Raw genomic sequence first — 22,588 nt, 5'->3', positions numbered from 1 at the left:
TGGAGTGGTACAGGGGTAGAGTTGAAATTTGAAATAGGATGGCCAGGGGAGTAGTGATGATGAGAGAGTGAGCCATGACATTTGCAAAAGAGTGTTCAGACAAAATAAATACAACTCTGAACATTCTGAGGCAGTAGCATGTGTGTCATATTGAAGGGACAGCAAGGGGCACAGTGTGGATAGAGTAGAGAGCAGTAGGAGATGAGCTCAGGGAGGTAACTGAGAGATTAGACCAGGTAAGGCCTTATAGGTCATTGTGAGGCCATTGGCTTTCACATTATACGGGTCAGGAAGCTACCAGTGTATTGCGTACAAAGTTGTAATATCTTACATTTGTAAAGCATCACTCTGTGAGACAGAGAATGACAAATCAAGGTTAATTCCCATGTGCCACCTTCACCCTTCATTCCCTGGCAAATGAAAGGGTGACACAGACGTTGACATTGACAGAGATGGTGAAGACCCTGAAGTTGCAGGTTTGGAATGAAAATCAGGAGTCTGGGTTTGGGCATGTTATGCTCGAGCTTTCCATTAGACAGCCAAATGGAAATGTCTGGTAAGTAGTTGGATAAATACTCTGAATTCAGGGGAGAAATGTGAACTGGAGATAAAAATTAGGGCATTGTTTTCATCTAGATGGTATTTAATACCATTAAACTGAATGAGGGAGTAAGTTCAATTATGGAAGAAAGAGAATTGAAGCCCCAGTCACACTAACTAAGGGATAGAAAGATGGAAAGAAACAGTAAAGGATGCTGAGAAAGATGGGTCAGTTATTTAAGAGGAAAATTAAATAGTTTTGAGCTCTTTAAGCCATGTGAAGAAAGTGTGGGAAATATTGCTTATACCAAATGCTGCTGACAAGTCAAATAAATTGCGTACTTAGAATTGGATTTAAAGTTTATCTGTGGCCTAGAAAAAAACAGTTTTGGTAGGTGGGAGCTAAAGCCTAAATTCAGGAAGTTTAAAAGAGGATGGAAGAGAGAACTTATAAACACTTTCTCAAGACTTGCTAAAAAGGGGAACAGAAATCAATTTCAGTATCTGGAAGGGGATTTGGAATTAAGAGAGGGCTGCTGCTGTTGTTGTTGTTGTTATTAATGATTCTTAAATGGGAGTACCTATAAAATGTTGCAGGATGATGGGACTGATTGAGCAGAGTAGTGAAAATTGGTAACACAAGGTAGAAGCGAGGAGAGTTTCTACTGCTGTGTTCTTGAGTAAAATGGGGGGAGAATAGTTTCTGGGACACAGTGGAAGGGCTGCCTGAGACCTAGGAACAGCTAGCTTATCAACAACAATGGTTGGGAAAGCAGAGTATAAAGTCTCAGATGCAGGTGGTTAGATGGTGGAAGCTGGTGGAGATTTTATTCGGTTGCTTCTATTTTCTCTGTAGAATAGGAAATGATGTCATCTGCTGAAAAATGAGTGTGGCTAAGGAAGTGTGGGGCATTTAAGGCAAACAAAGGGATGAAATGGTGTTCTAGGACTTGAAGTCAGCAGACAGGGAGTGAAGTGAGTCAGTTTGCTCTGTGTTTTTCTGTAACCAAAGCATTGAAGAGGCTGATTATCTGGATTTGGGGCTTGGGCACAAGAGGGGCAAGTGAGCTGAAGATATTCGTAAAGGTATTATTTTAATGATGAATCATAGAACTCACTTGGTAAGGAGGGTACTGTCAAGGAAAAATGGCACCAGACATAGTTGAACAGACAAGGTTGACTTTATTCAAGACTATTGCAAAGGAGGAGAGAGACTGAATTCAACTCCACTGAAACAAAAGGCAGGAGGGATTGTAAGAGCTGGGGTGAGTTAGTGGAAAAGTACTAGAGGACATTGGAAGGTGGGGTTGGTCAATGGGCTGTGTCTAGCACAGTGAAAATCACTCCTGAGTTTTCAGATGCTTTCTTTTGTGATTAAGCCATCTGTGTTTGCTAATGGCTACTTATTGAGCTAGGTTGCTACCCCCCAACCCACTGGGAGATAGGGGTACTGTCTTTCTTGATTACATTTCAAAGAGATGGCATCCAGGTCCTTGAAAAAGACATCCCTGGGTTGTAAAACTGGTAAGAGGCTGGGTGAAGATTTGTCTACATTTCAAAGAGGCAGAGAAAAAATTTGCAATTACACGTTTTCTAAAATAAATCCTCTAAGAAAAGAAAGGTCAGGGGCCTATAGTCAGAAAGAAACTTGTTTAAAGTTTAGTCTAGCTAAGGGGAATGTTAAGTTTGTCTTGGTCAGAAGTAGTAGAGAGGATGGTAAGAGACATGAACATAACATTAGGATAAATAGATTATGGGTCCCTATTTGGTCAAATAAGTTTAGGTATTGGCATACTGGTAGAGGTTAGTAGGAAACACAGGTCTCAATAGTGACATCTTTATTTTTTTTTTTAATTCTGTGGGAGTAAGATTTTCTGCTCCAGGAAGGAAAACAGTTGGCATATTAGAAGCAAAAATGGGTTGCATGTTAATACAATCTGATATTTGTTCTCAGAGTTCCTCCTGGCCCTTTTTATACTTGAGCGAATCCTTTGAGGCAAGTAAACTGATTTTGTAAATTGTGCCATAATAAGTAAATCTCAAGAAAGAAAGGAAGAAAATAAACATTTAGTGTACATACACCATGTATCAATAGATGCTAGATATTTTCTAATGGATTATCACATTTAATCTCCACAGTCTTAGAATTAAGTAAGAATTAGTTCATATTTATGGATGAAGAAAGTACATCTGATGTACTTAGTGGCATGTACATACATACACTACCAAATGTAAAACCGATAGCTAGTGGGAAGCAGCTCCATAGCACAGGGAGATCAGCTCCGTGCTTTGTGACCACCTAGAGGGGTGGGATAGGGAGGGTGGGAGGGAGGGAGACTGCAAGAGGGAAGAGATATGAGGATATATGTACATGTATAGCTGATTCACTTTGTTATAAAGCAGAAACTAACACACCATTGTAAAGCAATTATACTCCAATAAAGATGTTAAAAGAAAAAAAAATACAGGCAAAAAGAAAAAGTTATTTAACGTTTTAATCCAACTTAGTGTTCTTTGGTATTAATTAAGACCTCTTCATTGTCATTGTCTCTGTGAAATATGGACCTGTGACTGTGAGGCCAAATGCTTCCTATAAAAATAGCAGATCAACCCTGGTTATTGACGACTTTCTTTTCTCTGGTGTAATCACTTCCATATTAAACTTTTCCAAATATACATTTTCTTAATAAGTATTTTATGGCAAAGACAACCATTGTATAGGTTATTTTTACTCCAGGGAGGGTCACTGCCAATGTACTGTAGAGGCATTTTTTTAATACTAGCATAATGAATAGTGATTTCCAACTGTTTCAATTGTTAATCAAAGAATATACCAGTAAGAACCTAACTAGCAGGTTTGCTGAAATACCTTTTTACTTGAAACTCCACATTTTAGTAAAATTGTTTATTCCGATGTGCAATTTACCTCCTCTTAAAGCATTTTCCCATCCATCTCTAAAGGTAATATATAGAGGTTTTTTTCATTTTAATGACACAGTCTAAATCCACTTGATAGCTATAGAGGAAAAAAATACATTTAGCCTGACCTTAAGGTAGTAATCTCTTGAAGCAAACACTGTATTTCTCCACTTCAATTCCTTTGGTATGAATATTATCTTACAGGATTCTGATCATATTAGATTTGGAAATATAAAAATGTCTGTTTTAACTACAAATCAGCTTCAAGACTTTGTTTTCAATATCAAATATCTCTCCAATTCAAATCACTTTGTTTTATTTAGAGGTACTGTCTAAATACAACAGATGAACCGTGTTAAAAAAAATCAAGGGGATTCCTGGTGGTCCAGTGGGTAAGACTCTGCGCTCCCAATGCAGGGAGCCTGGATTTGATCCCTGGTCGGGGAACTAGATCCCGCATGCATGCCACAACTAAGAAGTCCGCATGCCGCAACTAGAGATCCTACATGCTGCAACAGAGATCCCTCAAGCTGCAATGAAGACCTGGCGCAGCCAAAATAAATAATTAATTAATTAAATACTAAAAAAAAAATCAAATTGGTTGACTCTGGCTATTGATTACTAGAGAATGGAAACAATATCTGGGCTCCAGAGAATTACTGAAATAAAGTGAATATGTATTGAAACACATCCTAAAATCGCATTTATTAAATCATGCACAGCCCACTCTTTCAGTTTGAAGTGTGCAGTGAATTATTTTCATGCTATGAAGATTGCCAGAGCTTTGCATGTGGTTGCCAGTCCTTGACATTCTCTGGAGAAATGATCTGAACTGTAGGGATCTATTCCATGCACTTAGGGAATAAGTGTACATACTATGCTTGCAGATCAGCTGACGCCATTCCCTGATATCTGTTCTGACTTCCTGCAGCAGAGAACCTTGTCCTTACTGCATAGACTAGTGCATAAAGGAGTCATCACGCTAGCATCTTCCGGAGGTTCACCCCACCGTGAATGTTGCACAAGCCACTACATTTCTCTTCACTTCGTTTATCTTTTTCAGAAAAGTGAGAGCAAAAGCTCTGGCAAATTGCCACTACTCTGTGGGGATTTCATAAGAATTTGAAATGATATATGCAAAGTGCAAAGTATTAGGTGAGTAAGCAGAGCAACTTGCAGAATCACCAAAAGGAGACTAAAAAGGGATTTTATGACTTTATAGCTTTGCACTAACTGACTTTGATTTTAACATCATTTCAAAAGTAATTATTTTTGCTTATGACCTTATTTTGAAATAACATGTTATAAATAGGAAATCTAGATACCACATAGCATAGATAAAAGTGAAATTGCGTGTACTCCAAAAGCCCTCATGGGAGAGTTTGAATTTTGTCAGCTTGGCTAGTCTGGAACTACATGTCTCAGAATCCTCTTCCCTGAATGGTCCCAGCTTGGAGTTGCCCACAAGAGAATTTGCATGAGATTTGGACCAGTGAAGCAGTAGCTGTCACTCCCTGAATGTCATCATGGTTTGAGGCAGAGAAAGACAGATGTGGAGGTGCTGATGGGTCCCAGTGTACCTCACTCTTCTCCCCTACTCTGAATACTGCTCTTCTTCTGGTCCCTTGACCCTCCTGAGCCACAGCCTCCCAGGCCCACGACATGCTTGGCTGTGAACCCGCAGAGGCAGTAACCAAAGAGTTCCTTCTACACCAACACCCACTGCAGCCCACTCCAGCAGCTGGGTGGTCCTTGTTTCCAGGTCTCCTGTAAGCTTTAACATGGGCCCCTGTGCCAGTGCTTCAGGAGAGTGCCTAATGATGTATAATGACTGCTAAATAAACTTCCACCTCCCCTTTGTGAACCTTTACTTTCCCAATTTCTCCTACAATTGTGCAATGTCTAATTCCTGTAATAAATTCTTGATTGCATCATACCCACAGTGGTTCTGTTTCCTTGATTAAAGCCTGGTTGATCTACTGAGAATATGTTCATTGGTATTCACTTGTACACTTCTTTTCTATTATTATTTTTCATCAGTTAATTCAGTCAACATTTGACGGTTATTTAACTCTTTCGTCCTCCTGTCTCTTCTTCCTTGCTTTCTTTCTTGTCTTTTTTAGACAAGTAAGCACTTAGAAAGTAAGCGCTAGGAGAGCAGGGACTTATCAACAGTATGTCTTATTTCTCCAAAATGCCTCCTGCACCTATAACGTATCACCATTGTTTCTGGTACAGCGATAAATTATTGTCAAATGACTTGAATAAATTTTATTTAAAATGGAGTGATTTAATAATGTAATCCTTAAGCTCTTTTGCTAATGAACATTCTGATTAATGATTTGAATCTGAGTTCTCACCCACTTTCATTAGTCTCCCTATAACTAAATGTAACCCAGTGTTGCGTGAGCATGATGCAATTTGCCTTCATTTACACAATTGTTCATTGCTTTCTTAGAATAATCAATGTGATTTTGTAAATAATCCTAATTCTGAATATCATATATAAAAGACCAAGTTTAAATTAAGCTGTCACTATAGTTACAAATCATATTTGCTCTGTTTTCTTAATACAATATTTGGCTTTCTTAAAATCCTTATACTTTAGGTAGTGTAGTAACCAGAAATAGTATATTAACTCACTTTTAAGAAACTTTAAATCAGGAAAAGCATTTAATCTGGATGTTGTATTTATTAAATGAAAAAAATGGGTAACATTCTTTACTTTTATCTTAAAATGTTATTCTGTGTAAGTCCGAATGGTTTCTTTATTCCAATGGGAATTTGTTACTTTTCAGAGTAGTTAACTCTATCTTCAAGAAAGCAGTATTACCTTCTTATTTGAGGCCAGGGATAGTGGCATAAGAATTAGTAAAAACACTAGTTGAAATAGGCTACTATGGAAAGAATCCTAAAATTATCAGAATGGAGTATTTTATCAATAATTCTTATTTGTTGATGGTTATTATGGTGAATCAGAGACTCCTAATCAGGACTTTTTAAAAATGATGCAAGGACTTGGACACGATTCCTAATTCTGAAACATGAGCATGGTAGCTATATGACATTGGCTCATTTGCTGTAAATCTCTCTAAGTTTGTTTACTCATATATTTACAATGTTTAATATTAATTCCATTTATGCTTGTTGAGATATTATAGATGTAAAAGGTAAGTAGTAGTAGTATGAATGTTAATATAGTTATTACTAATAATTATTGATTCTATTGACCCTGTAGACATTTTCTCAGGTGTCAGCCCAGTTCTACCATTTACTTTTAATTCTGTCATATGTGGATTAGCTTCAAATTATCTCCTGTTACCTCCCACATCTTACTCAAAACCTTCTGTTCAAATGAGAAATTTTTCAGAAAGAATTACCTGGTTGTATGTCATAAAATCAGCATGGACCCATGATCATAGGTACTAGCACTCACTGACCTTATTTACTGGGATCCCAAAAGATCCCTTCCTTTTCCAGAAGGAAAATATTGTAAGTGTGAGCATGTTTAAACTCTGTATTATAATCAGTCTCTAAATGTAGACCCTCTCCACTTAAAAGAAGACCTGTTTGCCTTCCCTTCATCTTGAATTTAATTTTATGTCAAGATCATCCTGTACTATTTAGTTAACCTTGTACAAGAGAATAACATTTCAGCATTTTTGTCCATGTATTTTTTATACTCTTTTAAATTTTGCTCTTTGCTCTGCAGCCCTTCCATTATTAAAACTTAAAGAAAATGAGGTTAAAGTGTTTTGCTCCTGTGGAAATAATGCACAAAAAATTTTATATTTGTTTCAGATTCTTAGCTCTGAACTCCAAAATATACTCTTAACCTTTACAACATAAATAATATCCTTGAAAAAATTTTGAGAGTGATAAGGATTTATGTAATCTGAAGAATCAAGGACTAGAGAACTTGCAGTGTGGTTTATGTTATGAACTCTAGAGTAGGATCAGTGGAGGATGTATTAGTGTGGGTGACACCAGCTGCTGGAAAGAACATATCCAAAGTGTATAAAGACCTAAACACAATAGGAGGATATTTCTAGCTCACATAACTATCCAGTGCAGGTGTTCCTGATTGCTCAGAGGTCTCCTCCACGTGGACATCCAGTGACCCAGACTCCCTCCTTATTGTGGCTCAGCCAACCCCTAGCACTTCCTCACTATCCGCAACTCAGTGTCCAACTGACTGATGGGGAAATTGTGTGGGGAGGAAATTCACCTGCTCCTAAAAATCTTTGTTCCGACATCACACGCATTCTTATTCTGTGAGAACATTTACATGAGGACACTATGCTATGGTGTGAATCATATCCGGTTTTGAGTGGTAATAATGTTTTTCTATTATGGTAAGTGAAAGCACTAAATTATCACATGTAGAATTATCTTTCAATGTCTAATTGGCTCCTGGAGAAAATTCCCTTATCGCCAGCTAGAATGACTCCAAAGGAAGCAACTGAAAGGAATAGAAGATCTGCCTCCAAGATAAGACAGTTGATAATGCTGAGGTGATCTACCATGACTCATTAAATCACTTACGGAAAAGTGTTTTAACACTCTTTGTCAGTACACTATACACTATTTGTTCTTTTCAATCCTTGCATTAAAGATTTCAGTACATGCTTGTTCTTTCCATTTGAACATAGCCCATGCTTATTATCCCTTGTGCATTATATACGTAAGATTTTGAGAATAAGTGAAGTTTTTTTTCTTTTTTAAATTGTGTCTAAACTTTGCTCACCATCTAGTATTCATACGTGAGATGAAAATGTGGCTGTGTGTGTTCGAACCTTCAGTTATTGTGTCCTTCAATTGTATTTAGGAAAATAGGCAGCTATTTCCATATTTCTCGTTTTATATACTCCTCCTGAGTAATCTGATCTTTAAAGCCTAGAAATATAGAAGTAAGACTAAAAGTACACTTTTTTTGAGACTGTACACCTAGTTTAGGAATAATTCTAAAAATGTTCTCCCGATATTCCTGTCCCATGTTTATTCAATCAAACGCTAGTCTAGTTACTTCCGTGAAGGGACTGCGTGATTATGATTCAACTGACCTTAACATAGGAAGCTTATCCTGGTGGACCTAATATAATCACATGGCCCCTTAAAAGAAGAGGAAAGAAGAAATGTCAGTCAAAAGATGTGGTGGAAGACATCGGAGGAGCCATGAGGCAAAAAGGGAGATCAGAGACATTTAAAGCTAAGAATGACTCAGCCCATCACTGCTGTCTTTGAAGGTGGAGGAAGGGGACCATAAGCCAAGGAAGTCAGGTGGCCTCTAGAAGCCATGGACAGCCCCCAGTCAATAGCTAGCAAAGAAACAGGAACTTTGGTTCTACAGCCACAAGGAACTGAATTCTGCCAGCACCCTAAATAAGCTTGGAAGTAAATTCACCTCCGGAGTCTCCAGAAAGGAATGCAGTTCTGCCAATAACTTTGGTCTTTTGAAATCAGAAGCAGAGAACCAGCTGAGCCATGTGCCTGGACTTCTGACTTAACTGTGAGATAATAAATGGGTATTATTTCAAGCTGCTATATTTGTGGTAATTTGTTACATCAGCAAGGGAAAATTAATATTATACATGCCTTCATGGGCCAAGAAAACCAGTGTCTTAATATTAGGTAGCATAAACTAGTGGAGTGGAAATGACCCAGTGGTGCTTCCTGAATTTTCAAAAATAACTTTACCACATGATGTTTTTAAAATGTTCACTAGAAAGTTTATAGTTAATTATCAAAGTCCAGTAACACAGCTTCACACACATCTAGGACTTAGGGGAAATCAAGGAGAATATATAACACTGAATGAATTTTAACCTTATGTTCAGTACCTGCAGAAACCTCATTATTTCATAGGGATACAGTAGCTAATTCTCAACAATCTTGGATGGGATTGAAGATGGAGGCTTTCAGCTTTTGTAGACTAATGACTTTGGTGTGTATTTTCACCCTCTCAGATTTTCAATTCTTTTTTTATTTTTTACATGAAATCTTCATATCCCTTATGTGGAATTACAAGGACAAAACTGCCTCCAGTTCTCCGTGGTGATCCATTTGGAGACAACACTGTACTCACTTTAGAAAACACTTTCTGAAGAGACATCTGATGTATAAAAGTGTTTTAAAAATCAATGAACTTTTAGAAATGGTGACAAAAATGATTAAGCAGCAAACTTCAAAATCTCAATGAAGATTTTCTTTTATATCAACAAACATTTATGAAGAATCTACTGTGTATCTACTGCTAGGATATAACAGAAAAAATCAATTTGGAGCCAGACAGAATTTGGTTTGAATCAAATATTCAACCACTTACCATATGTACCTTTGGGTAAGTCACCCATCTCTTGGATTTCAATGGTCTCGCCTATAAATTGGAACAGCAGAAACTACTTCACAGACCAGCTGTGAAGACTGAGTAGATTCACACATAGGAACATGTCTAGTTGGTATTTGTAACAGGCTGTATAATGGCCCCAAAGATATAAAATTCTAATCCCTGGAAACTTTAAATGTTACCTTTTATGGAAAAAGGATCTTTGTAGCTTGATTGAGACTCTTGATATGGGAAGATTATTTATCTGGGTGTATCCAAAATGCAACCACAAATGCCCTTATTTAAAAAAAAAAAAAAGCAAAGGAAAGAGAAAAAAATCCCCAGAAAAACAGAAGAGGACACGGCAATGAAACCATAGAGGCAGAGATTGGAGGGATGCAGGGGACACGGGTTCGAGCCCTGGTCAGGGAAGATCCCACATGCCGTGGAGCAACTAAGCCCGTGCACCACAACTACTGAGCCTGCGCTCTAGGGCCCGCGAACCACAACTACTGAGCCTGCATGCCACAACTGCTGAAGCCCGTGTGCCTAGAGCCCGTGCTCTGCAACAAGAGAAGCCACAGCAATGAGAAGCCCGCGCACCACAACGAAGAGTAGCCTCGCTCACCACAACTAGAGAAAGACCATGTGCAGCAACAATGACCCAACACAGCCAAAAAACATAAATTAAAAAAAATTTTTAAAAAGGGATGTGGCCATAATCCAAGGACTGTCAGCAACCATCAGAAAGAAACTGGAAGAGGAAAGGAATGACTCCTCCTCAAGAAATTCCTAAGGGAGTGCTGCCCTGCCGATACCTTGATATAAGCCCAGTGAAACTGTTTTTGGAATTCTGGTGTCCAGAGCTGTGAAACAGTAAATGTTTGTTGTTTTAAGGCTACGAAGTTTGTTGTAATTTGTTATAGAAGCCACAGGAAAATAAAATAACATAATGCTCAATGATTGTTAGTTTGCTTTCTCATCTTTGGATAGGTTTTTGTCTAACTAGTATTACCTCACTGGGACTTTCATTCGGTTTTCATCACTGGAAACCAGATATCATAACCCTTGTAATATAACTGTGATACAACTTTTTCATCTAGTTGCCATTTTACTCAACAAATTTATTTGGTTAAAATATTCCTACACATATTTATTAATAACCAACTACCTGCAAGGCATTGTACTAGGGGATATTCAGGATGACAAGATGGACAAAGTCCCTGGCCTAAAAGAATCTGTAATCTGCTTTCGTAGTCACAGTTGTGAAAGGCAATTTGCGCTAAATGGGTTTTAAAAAACCGGAAAATTAAAGGAGGGAAGATTCATTCCTACTAGAAAATCAGGAAAGTCTTTCTGGAAGAATTCACCTTTGATCTAAGTCTTCGAGAGGGCTATACTTTCTGCAGTTGGAGACATGGGGCAGGAAAGAACAGCAAACAGCAAACATTGGAGAAACTATGAGCGAGCTTGATAAATGGGGCCATAATATGCCTAGCAAAGTGTGAGAGGAAAGGCTATTTAACCAGAGGACTAGAGAGACATATACTCAGTCAAACAGAGCCTCTGGATATTGTCCAATCACCATTCTAAAATCAAGTCCAATCCCTGATTTTTGAAGATTGCATATGTTTAATTTTTAAACACTGGAGACTCTATCAGGGCTATGAAAGGCTTTTGGGGGTTTTTGTTTTGTTTTGTTGTGTGTTTTTGCTTCTGTCAGTGCTTATTTTATTCCATTTATAGAGAAATTCCATCTCCAGTAGTTCCATAGTCAGCAATTAGATAATCTTATATTACCTACACACATAATTGTGACAACTGTCTTACATGTATTAAGCCTATCTTCTGACAACACAGTATAAAATTAAAAACTGCATATAGAGAATATTAATGCTGCTATGAAATGGTAGCACAATGCTGCAAAAAGTCATCAATAATTTTGTTCATAACTATGAAAGGCTTTTGGCACCTAGGATATGGTGGACCAGCAAAAATGTCCTTAGGAATCCTTAGCTAGATTAAGTGAGGGAACAACTAGATTTTTCTATTGTTGTCTGGATATTTCAAATTATCCTCTTTTAACTGTCAAATTCTTATATTCATTTGATAGTGAATGAAGGCAGAGGAGAATACCAAAGTGTTCCAGTTTGCCTGCATAGTTTTTCCCCATTGTGTTTTAATATAAAGTCCCTATAACTTTAAAATGTTTGCATTGTTATTCTCCTCTTTTCAGAAAAATATGTAAAGTCCAAAGCATAAAGCCATGGTATGATTTTAGTTTAAAAGTCTGTGAAAGAGAACAGCATTCAAACAGCTGAACACATGGTTCCATCAAAATACAACTTGCTGTTGTTTTCAGTGTAACTATTAGATTTTCTTACACCCGAATGTTCTTTAAGTCGATCCACTGCGGTAGGTGTTTTGGGGCTAAATTGGAAGATCGATGTTCATTATCCTCTGTGTAGATCATCTCTTGTTTTATTCTGATATAGAATCGGTCTGAAGAGGGAAGGAAGGACAGCAAAAAGACCCAGGCAGGTACAGGGGAGAGGAACTGATGCGCCATCAAGCAGGGAAGGGACATTAGACACATTTGCTCCTGGAGCTCATGGGTATCAACAATGGAGGAAAAAAATGTGAAAGTGAGAAGATGGAGGGAGAACTACAGAAAAATCCAGCTCTGCTTAAATAATTAAGTTTCACTACTACGTTGGTTGGAAAGGTAAGTTTCCTTTCCTTGATAAGTAAGGAAAATGGACCCTTATGTACTCAAAAATAACTGGATATTCTGATATTTACTTTAAAAAAATGTTTCTTTGGCACATGGCTGTGGAATATCAGTTGCAGAATCTCACTGTAATTTTAACTATTCTGAAGATAATTGATTAAATGAATACAGCAGGCCTTTACAGCTGTATAAGATTTTATAACTTATATTCAATAAATATAACCACACTTAACTTTCAGAATGATATAGGTATGGCAGGTATTACGTCCACTTCCTAGGCAGGAAACTATAGATGGTGGCCTTCCAAGGTCGCCTAACCACTTATTTGCAGATCTAGGACTCAAACTTAGGTCCAGATTGTTACCCATCCAACTGCTAACTGACTGTTGTATACAAAAACTGACGCAGCAATTGTTTGAGGAAAAGCATTGATAAGTGTCAGGCAGTATCTAATAATAACAGTTACTATTTTAAGTGCTTACTCTGTTCCAGGTACCATTCTACGTGCTTTATCCGCACAACCTCCATCTGAGGTAAGAGCTAATAGTATCACACCATTTTATGGATGGACAAACTGAGGCAGGAAGAGCTTACAGAGTGCCTAAGATCTATAGCTAATGTGAAGCCAGGATTTGAATCCAGGGAGTGCAGCTTCAGATCTCATGCTCCTAACTAGGTATATTGCTTCAAATTCAGATATGTAAGAAACAAAATTATTTTAGGCCTCGTTCCTACTAACAGATTAATAAACAGTCACTCCTTAAATGCTGTACCGGATTTAATTTGGGCATGTTTACATTTTGTTCCTCACCAACCCATGGCTGGAAATGTTCGGCCAAATTAGATTAGAAAGTAACACTGTTGTGTTACTGCAGACACCCAATTTAGACAATTAAGACTCCCCTATTTCATTTTGCTTTGGATGTGCAAGACCTAGCATTTGCAGAATATAAGTTACTTTGAAAGGACTTGGGAAATATTTCTCTTAATCAAAAGCTAAAGTCAACAGTGAGAGATAAAAATGTTCCTATGCATTATTAATATTGTCTTTATCATTTCTAGCATCTTTTCTGATCCCAAGTGGATCTGCTAGGCAAATGTTCAACTTTCTCCTTCACTTACCCGAAATGAATTTCCCAATGTCAATCATTTACATTCCAATAGCAGAGAAGAGTGCTATAATGTAGATTCAGATGTCATTTTTCCCTTAAGATTAAAAAAGCAGGTCCCCTGGTGTTGTGTGGGCCCATAAAGCTCGTCCTGGCCAATGAGATATAAGACTTCATCTTTCAGTAGTCATGCAGGTCTCCCTGGGGAAACTTAAAGGAAGGGAAGCACAGAGTGAGTGGCTGAGACTGGTGCTGTTCTACACCTTAACAGGGAAAAGTACAAGTGGGTTGTAGGTTTCTGCCTTCTTCAGACAACTAAGAAAACCAGAGAGGAATTTGCATTGGAGGTTTTACTCAGTCAGGGTTCTCCAGAGAAACAGAACCACTAGGATATACATATAGAAAGAGTGAGAGATTTGCTAATTGGTTCACGCTTTGGTGGCAAGTCTGAAATTTGTAGGGGAGGCCAGCAGGCTGGCAACTCAGGCAAGACTTCTATTACAGTCTTGAGGCAGAATTCCTTCTTCTCTGGGAAACCTTAGTTTTTGTTTTTAAGACCTTCAACTGATTGGATGACGTCTGCCCGTATTATTGAGGTTAATCCCCTTAAAGTCTGATGATTATATTAACCACATCTACATAATGTCTTCAAAGCAATATATAAACTAGTATTTGACCAAACAACCTGGTACCATAGCCTAACCTAGTTGACACATAAAATTAACTCATCTCTCCCTGTAATTTTTCTCTATTACATATCACATATCTATAGATCATGTGCTTGAACAAATAAAGTTAGCTAAAGATACAGTAATTGTCCCAAACTCTCCTTATCTTTTTCCTGACCTGCCCTAATGATATCTTCAGGTCACCCTGAAGTATTTCTGGTTACTCAACATCCTGATGCCCGTCTTTCCTCTGACCATCTGGACCTGAGGTTTGTTCCTCTTCTCTCTGGATATTCCCTGTAATGGATCATACGGCACTGACCACATGGCCAGTACCCAACTTGAATAATCCAGGGAGTGGATGAGATTCTGACCCTAAAATGAAGTGTGAAATTTCCTGTCATTTTTCTTGTAATTTTTACTAGGAACTTAAAATCATGAGGACTTAAGACATGATTTCACATAACCTGGCTAAAATCTGACATCTATCCCTTTCTGTGGATGGTTGTTTACAGCAGCTTTATTCATAATTTCCCAAACCTGGAAGCAACTAACATGTCCTTCAGTAGGTGAATGAATCAATAAACTGTGGCACATCCAGACAGTGGAATATTATTCAGCACTAAAAGAGAAATAAACTAAATCAATCCTGAAAAGACATGGGAATACTTAGATACATACTACTAAGTGAAAGAAGCCAATATGAAAAGGGTACATATTGTATATGATATTCTGGATATCCTGGAAAAGGCAAAACTATGGAAATAGTTTTCAGAGGTTGGCATTGGGGGCAGGATAAGTAGGCAGAGCATACATTATTTTTAGTTTATATGATACCATAATGATGGATCCATGTCGTTATACATTTGTCCAAACCTAGAGAATGTACAACAACAAGGTGAATCCCAGGGTAAACTATGGACTTGGTGATTATGATGTGTCAATATAGGTTCATCAATTGTACCACATATACCACTCTGGCTGGGGATGTTGGTATTGGGGGTGGCTATGGATATGTGGGAACAATATGTGGGGACAGGTGATATCTGGGAAATATCTGTACCTTCCCCTCAAGTTTTCTGTGAACCTGAGATTGTTCTAAAAAAAAAAAAGTCTTTTTAAAAAAACTGCACAATTAGATCACTGTCTGCCTCTCCACCACTCTCCCCCCATCCACATTGCTTTCCCTCTGTGTTTGAAACCTTCCCTCTGTTTCTCAACCACACTAAGATAATTTCTCCTTCATGCAAATACACCTGGCAAGATTCCATTCTTGAAGAGCAGGAATATGGTATTGGCCACTCCGGAATGGGGGATGAGTAGAGTGTATCACAAATGGTAAACATTTTCCACTAAATGTGGAGGATCTTTGAGGTATCAATGAAAAGAATCACTTCTGTGCTTCGTTTTAATTTAATTAAATACAGATCTTTGTAGGCCGTGGGTTTATATTGTTGGTAATTTAATAACTTTTTGTACAACTCTGTTAGAACCTGGACAGCCAGGACAAAGGCTACAGAAAAGATTGAGATAGGCAAAATATGCATTATTTGCCTTTTATTCCTCTTTCTGTGCCATTTTCTTATCTTTCTATAGCCACTTATCTTTTATTTCCAGGTCCCCTATCTTTTATTGTTACTGTTCTTTTTATCAGTAGAAAACTGATCTAATAAATTCTTATCTCTACTCGTGACTTTAGAATGTTACTCCTTGCAGGATAGTGGGAAATTGATCCCCTTGGAGCATTATATGTTTACTTTTGTTTTATACAACCAAAAGTTAAGTTTTAATTAGGTATTGTAAAATTGTTACTTATAAGATCTCTTCTCTATCTATGTGCTATTATATGCCATAGTGAAGACTTCAGATATTATTCAAAGACCACTGGAAGCTCTTACTGAAAAATTTAAAGTTGACCAGTTGGGAGTTTATTGCAATTGTCCAGCTGAGCAAAGGGATGGCAATGAAGATAGAAAATAATTAGTAGGTACATGGAAAATACTTGGTAATTGACTGGGACCAAAGAGATGAGAGTCAATAATTCTGGTTGATAAAACCATAAAGAAATGAAAATTTAAAAGGAGGAAAGTCATGGAATATATGCACTTAAATATTCATAATATCCATAATTTATGAGTATTTATTAAAAGTTCAAAAGAAGAGGTTTTCTAGAAATCCAACAACATTGAATACATGTAGCTATTCTTAATATTTGCTTATTAATTAAACATGTGTAAGCTGGGTGTGGATATTATCTTGTTATGATGTTTTTGTTGCTTTATTTCAGTACACCAAAATATTCAAAAATGTGTTTGCATGCTTGGTTTCCAAGTTTCTTTTACCACAAAGTTTTCTTTGCTTCTACCAATCTTCCTACCATGAGGGTTTTCAGAAAGAGACTTTTTGTGGTTGAATTTGGAATGATTGTACTTTATAAATCCTACTGTTTGCTATGGTACGTAATTCTCCTTGCCTATTTCTATATTTCTTTGAAAAAATATTGTTCTAATATTAATTATTAAAATAACAGGCTGGAAAAAAATGTTACTTAAGTGGGAAGAAAAGGTAAATGGTTTCTTATGACATTTGGATTGGACATTTGACTGAACTAGCCTTAAAACTAAGGGACCCCAAATGAATTCAGTAAAGTTGCAGGATACAAGATTAATATACAGAAATCTGTTGCTTTTCTATACAGTAATAATGAACTATCAGAAAGAGAAAACAAGAAACAATTCTGTTTGAAATTGCATCAAACATAATAAAATACCTAGGAATAAACTTAACAAAGGAGGCAAAAGACCTATACTCTAAAAACAAGAAAATATTGATAAAGGAAATTGAAGATGATACAAAGAATTGGAAACATATCTTGTGTTCATGGATTGAAGAGTTAATGTTGTTAAAATGTCTATACTACCCAAAGCAATCCAGAGATTTAATGCAATTACTATCAAAATACTCATGGTATTTCTCACAGAACTAGAACAAACAATCCTAAAATTTATATGGAAGCACAGAATACCCTGAATAGTCAAAGCAATCTTGAGAAAAAAGAACAAAGCTGGCGGTATCATGCTCCCTGACTTCAGACTATACTGCAAAGCTACAGTAATCAAAAGAGTAAGGTATTTGCACAAAAACAGACACATAGATCAATGGAACAGAATAGAAAACCCAGGAATAAACCCACACACTTATGGCCAATTAATCTACAACAAAGGTGGCAAGAATATAAGATGAAGAAAAGACAGTCTCTTCAACAAGCAGTGCTGGGAAAACTGGACAGCTACAGGGAAAAGAATGACATTAGAACATTCTTTCACACCATATACAAAAACAAACTCAAAATGTATTAAAGACCTAAATGTAAAGCCTAAAACCATAAAACTCCTAGAAGAAAATACAGGCAGAACACTCTTTGACATAAATCGTAGCAATAAATTTTTTGGGTCTGTCTCTTAAGGCAAAAAAACAAAAGCAAAAACAAACAAATAGCACCTAATTAAACTCAACAGCTTTTGCACAGTAAAGGAAACCATGGACAAAATGGAAGACTGAATGGGAGAAAATATTTGCAAATGATATGAACAATAAGGGGTTAATATCCAAAATATATAAACAGTTCATACAACTCAATATCAAAAAAACAAACAACCCAAATAAAAATGGGCAGAAGACCTGAAAAGACCTTTTTTCAAAGAAGATATACAGATGGCCAACAGGCACATGAAAAGATGCTCAACATTGCTAATCATCAGGGAAATGAAAGTCAAAACCACAATGAGCTATCACCTCACATCTGTCAGAATGGCTATCACCAAAATGACAAAAACAAATGTTAGTGAGGATGCGGGAAAAAAGGAACCCAGAAACCTGGTGGGAATGTAATTTGGTGTAGCCACTATGGGAAACAGTATGGAGATTCCATACAAAACTGAAACTAGAATTACCATATGATCCAGCAATTTCACTTCTGAGTATATATTTGAAGAAAATAAAAATGCTAATTCAAAAAGATACATGCACCCCAATGTTCCTTGCAGCATTATTCACTATAGCCAAGATACGGAAGCAAACTAAGTGTCCATCAACAGATGAATGAATAAAGATGTGGCATATATGTACAATGGATGTGATTCAGCCATAAAAAATTTGCCATTTGCAACACTGTGGAGTGTATTATGCTTAGTGAAATAAGTCAGACAGAGAAAGAGAAATACTATGTGTTATCACTTATATGTGGAATCTAAAAAATAAAACACATGAATAAATATAACAAAACCAAGTCACAGATATAGAGAACAAATTATCAGTTACCAGTGGGGAGAGGGACATGCGGAGGGGCAAGATAGGGGTAGGCGATGAAGAGGTACGAACTACTGTGTATAAAATAAGTAAGCTATAAGGATATATTGTACAGCATAAGGAATATGACCAATATTTTATAATAAATTTAAGTGAAGAATAAGCTATAAAAATATTGAAGCACTATGTTCTACACCTGAAACTAATATAGTATTGTAAATCAACTATACTTCAATAATAAATAAATAAATAAATAAAACCAAGGGACCAAAATGATGGTATCAGAGAAAATAAAAATGAAGAACACAAGAGGCGAGTGGTATTCAGAGAAAATGGCAGGAAACTCTTGTGCTACCATCTCTTTCTCTAACCTTCCTTTCTTTTTTTAAAATCTGAAACAGGAGTGTTAGGTGTTAGTGTAATAAGATAGTCAGTCACCTCTTACACATGTCTACAGAGTTGCACATTTGCATTTTGAAAGAGAATTTCACAGAGAAGAACCCAAAGAAAAAAAGTCCTTGGCAATACTACTATAGCAGTTACAGCACCTCATTTTTGAACAGCATTTTGACAAATCATTTACATTTAAAGTTGTAATCCATCTTAAGCTCAATGTGGATCAGTTGTTACCAACCTTGGGCAGCATTTTACAAGTGTGACCATAGGCTCTCATTCCCCAACTAGGAATCTATAAGTTTAAAATGCAGTCCAAGTGATTCTAATAATCAGCGAGGTTTGGAAACCACTGCACTAGGCAAATGTTCACATTTTAGAGGTTAAAACAGAACAACAACTAAGATTCAGAGGAGTTATCTAATTTAGTAAGAGAATATAAATGGTAACATCAGATCAGAGAATTAAATATTAGACTTAGACTTTGATTCTAAAAGAGTGGAACATATAATGTAGATTATTAGTTGAGAAGTATATAGATTGGGAGATCTGTTCCACCTTCCAAGAAAGGTTTATCTTGTGCTCCTTCCAAGAAAGTATACTCAGTGAAGCATCCGGCTCACAATAGTAGGATTGGTTTGACCTAAAGAGGAACTTCATGATCCAGCCCTCTGGAATAGGTGTGGGACAGCAATTTTGTGCTAGATTTCAAGGTCAATTATGTTCTGATAAATTTCAAGGTCTTCCACTTTCTGAAAACTACATGAATTAGTATGAATGAAATTTAACCTTTTCCATCTGTCCTCTTTGAGATGCCTTTGTGCTGTATCAACATATAGGTTCAAAAGTTACAATGCCTTTTACCCTCAAATTATTTTCAAAGACAGACATCAATGGGAAATGTGGGATTCTTTGTGCCAATACATCTTGAAAATCAAATGGCTTGGTTTCTGTCCTGTGCTGTTCAATCTAGAATAGAAAAATTGAGCTATCAAACTCAACATCAGTTCTTTTCACTTGGTTGGTTGATAACACCACTAAGGCTGAAGTTAGGGACCAGTCTGTCACTGAATAATTCTTCTTGGAGGGTCAGTACTATAATCTGAACTACTGCAAACAACACAGCAGTGTACCCAATCAGTGCTGCACACACACTCTTTATTTCTTATGGTCTATATATTTTACTGAATGAGTCCATTCTGAGTTTTCATTAACTTTTGCAAAGATATTCCTATTGAATCTTAGATAATAAGAATGATTAAATAGAGTGCAATAGATATAGCCTAAAATAGCTCCAAGGATTTCAGAGAAAAAGAAATATAGACCTTCCCAGCCTATGTTTCACTGTTTACCTGGAAAGATGTTGAAGCAGTCTCTATGTATTCTTTAAAAATACACTTAAGCATAATTTATGAGAATGCTATAACTTTCTCATTAAAAAGTAATATATATATATATATATATATATATATATATATATATATATATATATATATATATATATATTAGTGAGCAGGCAGGCAGTTTAAGCCTGGGAACTATCAGAGGAGGGGAGTTTAACCTGGCTATAGGAACATCAGGGAAGTCTTCCTGGAGGTGGAAGGACAAAAGAAAAAAGTCATCGAGGATGGGAGAGCCACAAGATGCATTAGTTCTATGAAACCTGGGCAAAGAAGGCCCAGGACCTTCAAGATCAGGAGGGAGACACACTCACATTTATTCATTCAACAGATATTTATTGAGTGCCTACTACATGCATGATACTGGGGACACAGTAATGACCAAGACAGATACAATCCCTGCCCTCCTGGAGCCAATCAAGTGGTGGAATATAAAAATAAATGTATAAATTAATAAAAAATGAGCAAGTAAAAAGACAAAAATTAAGTTTATCTGTAATTCTGTTACGCAGAGGTATGATTAACATGTTTATTAATATATGTCAATTTTAGCCTATGATTAAGATCTCTGTTTTTAATGATTAAAATTGTTTTAGTAATTTTAAAAAGTCATGTTTTTCTCCCATCATCAGCATACATTCTTCAATAGCATTTTAAAGATGCTTCTATTGAAATATGACATGCATATAAAAAAGTTCACGAATCTTAAGTTTAACAACTTGAAGGACTGTCACACTACCCCAGTCAAGAAATATTAATGCAATATTACCAGCACCCCAAAAGCCTTTATTTTACCCCGTCCAAAGCATTTCACCTCTCTCCTCTCCAAATGTAACTACAATTGTGAGTTCTAACAAAAGAGATTCGTTTTGATTGTTTTTTCCCTTTGTATAAATAGAAAGTACAGTATTCATCCTTTGTTGTCCGAGTTTCTTTCACTAAACTCTGGGTTTGTGAGATGCATCAATGTTGTTTGGATATAACTGAAGTTTGTTCATTTTTCATTGTTATGTACCATTCCATTTCATGAATAAACCAGAATTTATTTATCCATATTAAGACTACTGGATATTTGGATTGTTTCAACTTAATGACAGTTATGAATAAAGCTTCTATGAATGTTTCTGCACATTTATTTTGATGCACATGTGTGTGCATTTCTGGTGGGTATGTAAAAAAGGAAAGAAAATGGCTAAGCCATTGGGTATCTAGATCGAGGCAATTTTAGTGGCTGCACTACATAGATACATCCTCAAGTTGTCCACAAACCGCACATTTAGATTGCTTTCAATTTGGGAGAAGGGGTAAAGTAAATAGCAATTTTATAATTTGCAAAAATTTAGCAATCTCCAAAAAGGGCTTAGGCAATTATGGTAGTTTGTATGCTTTGATAAACAATGAGCTCTACTTTTTTTTTTTTTTTTTTTTTGAGATAAAGAGCTTACTCTAGGAACAGAGAAAATTCAATGAGAGTTGCCTTTTTTGTTTTAATGACCAGGACTTAATTTGTTAACCGACCAAGTTCTGCTCTCAATTTTGCTGGCATAATAAGTCCTTGGTGAAGATGTGGCAGGCACTCTGGCCATGAAATTAGGTGAAATAGCGTCTAATTTTACCAATGCCACAGATTATTAATATAGTCTTTTTTTTGGCCGCACCGTGGCTTGTGGAATCTTAGTTCCCTGCCCAGGGGTTGAACCGGGGCCCTCGGCCTTGAGAGCGTGGAGTACTAACCGCTGGACCACTGGTGAATTCCCTGTTAATATAGTCTTTTACTTATTTTTGAAATCTCTTTGGGACTTGATTTACTCATGACTGAGAAGATTAGACTGTATTATTGCTAAGTTCATTTCTACTCTAAACTCTAATATGATATTTTAATATAACATTCATATTCCCTCACTAATCTTACTTGTAGGCTGCATTGAATTTTACAGGACTTATTAAGTAGTAAGTATCTGCAACCCCACTGAATATAACAAATTATCTGGTATGTTATTAGAGTAGCCCAAAATTGCTTCTGATAATTTTCCAGCATGAATAATTATTCTTCATTTAGAGAAGAGATTTTTATCTGTGCATTCATCCTCTAATTCCATTATTGTCATCTTCATAAATTAGATTTGGAGCATTGCAATTTCTATTTTAAGGCTTTCAATTAGAGGAATGACATATTGAGAACAATCACAAATCTG

At 36.5% G+C, this 22,588-nt stretch overlaps 1 protein-coding gene across 2 annotated transcripts in view; it reads right to left on the bottom strand.

Annotated features, from left to right (window-relative positions):
• The window catches only part of LOC309666647 (uncharacterized protein), a 613,160-nt gene that overhangs the window by 95,098 nt on the left and 495,474 nt on the right, over nucleotides 1-22,588 (bottom strand). Inside the window, exon 6 of one of the 2 annotated variants that reach the window (XR_014267188.1) lies at nucleotides 13,638-13,834. The exons of the other annotated variant lie outside the window; for it this stretch is intronic. The gene's annotated coding sequence lies outside the window, so the exon portion shown is untranslated. The remainder of the gene's footprint in view (nucleotides 1-13,637; nucleotides 13,835-22,588) is intronic. 2 annotated transcript variants of the gene reach the window in all.

Source organism: Balaenoptera physalus, assembly GCF_965194825.1.
Source record: "Balaenoptera physalus genome assembly, chromosome: 9".
In the NCBI taxonomy this organism is placed as follows: Eukaryota; Metazoa; Chordata; class Mammalia; order Artiodactyla; family Balaenopteridae; genus Balaenoptera; species Balaenoptera physalus.
This window is presented reverse-complemented; position numbering and strand designations above follow the sequence as displayed.